This window comes from Nelumbo nucifera, chromosome 2 (genome assembly GCF_055504915.1).
Source record: "Nelumbo nucifera cultivar China Antique chromosome 2, China Antique-T2T, whole genome shotgun sequence".
NCBI classification, from domain to species: Eukaryota; Viridiplantae; Streptophyta; class Magnoliopsida; order Proteales; family Nelumbonaceae; genus Nelumbo; species Nelumbo nucifera.
Genome location: NC_142650.1, coordinates 9613809 through 9617581, shown reverse-complemented (window position 1 = coordinate 9617581; position 3773 = coordinate 9613809). Strand labels below are relative to the sequence as shown.

Sequence of the window (3773 nt, the reverse complement as noted above, 5' to 3'; positions counted from 1 at the left end):
CTCTCAATGCTCATGTCTATCACCTACCCTCCTCAGTGCCAGTGAGTGGGTCCAATTCCATCCAATCCAAGCCAGAGCAGCCAGGTCTAGCACACAGAATGGGACCAACCAATCACCGTCAACGCTAACCTACTTTTTTTATCCTTACCGAGAAAGAAAGAAATTTAAACAAGAGCACCCAAGTATTGTTGTTTCTTCAATTCTTGTCCTAGATTTGCCAGATGATGATGATTTGATTTTTACGAAGAAAACACTTTCAGGACGTTATAAACTTACAGAAAGGGGGAGGGGAAATAAAAGGAAGAGCAAATTACCAAAAGCAAGATAATTGGAAATGAATACAGTCTATGATGATCAGATGAATTCGCTTTCGCTCAAATTCAACAATTCTCAGTTACATGTGATGTAACACAAAAGCACCTTATGGACTCTATTGTGTTGCTTACATTCTCATTCTTCGACAACCTTGGTCTTACAAGCAAAAGACCTCTCTCCGCTCTTCAACTTTCTCTTATAGGCAAGCTCTAACTTAAAAATGATATTCCTCAACTTCTCAACAGAAAAATAAATAAATAAATAATAAACAAAGAGAGGAGAAACTTAACTTCTTTCACCTAAACCAACTTGCTTTGAAATTGAAAAGCAAGTAAACCTATCTCTCTATCTATACCAAGAGCAAGGACTCAATTTGCTCCCCTGCCCAAATTCTGTTCAACTTCGCCCTTCGGGTCTTCTTCTGCTCATTCTTGCCCCCTTTCCTACTTACATCATCATATAATGAATATTAATAATATGAATAAAAAAAATGGCAATATGAACTTGTTAGGTTAAACGACGAGCCACACAGAGAGGTGGTGGGCGTCAACTTGCTTTAAGCCACCATCTGCTCCTGCTCCATGTACACCAGCTCTACCCATGGCGAGAGCATCTCCGAACCTCCACTGCTGAGCTGATACTGCTGTGGTTGCGGTTCCTGACCAAGTTGTCCATTTCCCATCGTTGGAACATCCTTCACTAGAGACTGCACCCACGACACATCTGGCTCATCAACTGTTGGCGTCACTGAGGCTGCTGCTAAATTTCTATTGCTGTTTCTGAACCCAAATGAAGCCGACTTCCTCAATTTGTTAAGTTCTTCTCCTTGAATGCCCCAGTCCAATTTTCCATCAGGAGAGCCCCAATCACAAAGTGTAGAAGACATCGCAGTGGCAGTAGCCGCAGCAGCAGTACAAGTAAATCCAGTCTGGCGGTTAACTGGACTGCGGTCTATGAAGCTCTGACTCCTCTTTGCACAGGCAGCTGACCTCGCATTCATTACTGCTGCAGCCGCTGCCCCGGAGGGATCAAGGGCAAACGATGCTGATGATCTCGCTGGGGAGGAGGGCAGGCCTGTGGGATAGCTTGAACGCAGCTGCTGCTGGTTCATGGTCTGGCGTGTATGGATACCTTTCGGAGATTGCAACTGAGAGGCTGCAGCATTCAGCGAGAGTCCTTGCAATTGAGACAACACCGACGTGTCAAGAGAACCAAAAACATCATCCAGATTCGTAGGCTTTACCCCACCTAACCGGCTGTATTCCCCAGCCCGTCCACCAGATGAGGCAGCCAGGGCTGCAGCTGTGGCCAAAGACCAGCCCGATTGGGTAGAGAGACTAGACATCTCATCTATCAGCTGCTGCCGCTGATTATGACGATCCAGCGCAAGTAATTCCATGTCTAAATCCATATCCCTGGCACTCAGTGCGGCCTTCAACCGGCTACCTGGAAGCTGCAAAGTCGGAGGGGCAAGACTAGACTGGTTCTGCCACATCGCTGCCCCCATAGGAGAAGAAGAGCTCACTGAGGGTGACATGGGTGGTGTGGACGTAGGAAGCATAAGTACAGACGGGGAACCAAGAGCCATTGGACTCAACGGCGCCACGTCAAGTGAAGAAACGCTTAGAGAAGACGATCTCGGTGATGGAACGGCTGAGCCAGTCGAGGCGTACAAGGGGCGTAACTCTTCCGGCTTGTGCGCAAAGAAGCACACCCTTCGCGTGCATCCAGTCTCATCCTTGCAGAGCCGTGTTCGATACTGTGCCGGGTGGAGCCAGCACTCGAACACACCATGCGCATACTCACAGGAATCTCCCTGCCGGCAATTTCCTTTCCGGAACTCCGGGCAGGGAACACAGCTGTAGTGATACTTCCTCGGATCACGGCGCCTAGCGTTCTCCCCTGGGTGAACAAACGGGCATTCCGTCCAGTCATGGGAGTAAGCCCTGGAACAGGGCTTCACCTTGAACGTGTACATCCTGAATTCATCTGTCCCATATATCCCGTTCTTTATGTCTGGGAGGGAAAGATCAACTGGGTATTCTTTTTTCTCACAGAGATCTTTAGAGGCCCGTGGCGTTAGCAACTGGTCTGGCTGTTCTTCCGTCAGATCAGAATTCCATCCCTCCCCAGTAAAACTGCCGCCCTTCAATACCTTCTCCAGTGTTTTCTTCCTTGAATTGCACCATTTCAACGCTGGAGGGATCAGGTCCACCGGTCGGTTCCCGTTAGCATCTAGGGAGTCAATATCCGCGGAAGCATCAAGCAAAAGCTTGGCGATGTCGAGAGAAGCAGAGGACCCGCCAACGGCAGCACAGTGGAGGGCAGTTGCTCCGTCCGAGCCACATGCCCTATTAACATCAACCTTCCCGGTCGAGAGGATGTATGCAACAACCTCCTTGCTCCCAAACATCGATGCGACCAAGAGGGGCGTTCTCTCCACAAAACCCATCTTCTTTGACCCAATCCCTCTCCCATACCAGGAGCTGGCCTCATCAATATCAAAACCCTCCTCTTCAATTGCACGCCTGAAGCCGATCAGATCATCGGAGGCCGATAATTCAAGCAGAACAGAAAAGTTGCGGTTTAAACTCTCTTTTTGCTTCTGGGATTCACCCTCCATGACCAAATCTACAGCAGATGTTTTCCTCTTCGGCTCACTGCACATGGAATAGACGAATAGTCTTTCCTTCCTGTCGATTCAAGCACTCTCGTTCTGCAATAACAAGGAACCAAATTCACGTCTGCCGTCGATATATACAAAGTAAGAACAGAGAACATTTATACCCAAGAAAAAAAAATCAACAATATGCAGAGATTACACGAAAACGGTAACTTTTAGGAGGAGAATACAGAGAAAAGAAAAGCTTTTATTAGGGTTAGAGGGATAAAGATTCCTTTACAGAAAAGAAAAAGAAAACCACTTAGCGGTTCAAGAAATACCAATTACATCTCGTAACAAACATCTAAACTCACATTCAATTCAAGCGCAGTTTCAGAAACAATAAATTTAGGATCTTTATTCTTAAAATAACGATAAATGGAGAAATAAACGAAAAGATGAACTTACCTTTGAGAGATTTGAGATAAATGGTTAAGAGTGCATCAGATGAAAGCGAAGAGAACTCGATCGAGTTATCAAAAAGTCTTGTTTTGAGCTCCTTTTTAACTACAACCTACAACAAGAAGCAAGCAAACGATGGAGAGAGAGAGAGAGAGAGAGACGAAAAAGAGAGGAAACTGGAAAGCGAGTCTCCTCTTCTCCTCTGGTTCGCCACGGTCAAAAAGGCGAGAGAAGCAACGAAGCGACCTGTCTTCTGCTCCTAAATGAAACTCAAATTCAAACCAAATACAACTTAAATTCGGCCGACCCCACCACCTTCTAATATCGAACCGCCTTAATACGTTGTACGACACGTGTCAGTGGGTTTCTGAAACGCATTGACGGCTGTGACCGG

The 3773-nt window shown here is 46.6% G+C and overlaps 1 pseudogene across 2 annotated transcripts; it reads right to left on the bottom strand.

The window, feature by feature from the left end:
- Positions 1 to 328: 328 nt before the first annotated feature.
- On the bottom strand, positions 329 to 3489 carry LOC104594906 (zinc finger CCCH domain-containing protein 66 pseudogene; annotated as a pseudogene). 2 transcript variants are annotated; one of them, XR_016082881.1, is made up of 2 exons: positions 3386 to 3489; positions 329 to 3059 (listed from the first exon to the last, which is right to left on the bottom strand). The product of XR_016082881.1 is annotated as a zinc finger CCCH domain-containing protein 66 pseudogene, transcript variant X2 (transcript). The 2 variants fall into 2 exon arrangements; XR_016082880.1 differs by having other exon boundaries at positions 329 to 3031.
- Between the last annotated feature and the right edge of the window lie 284 nt (positions 3490 to 3773).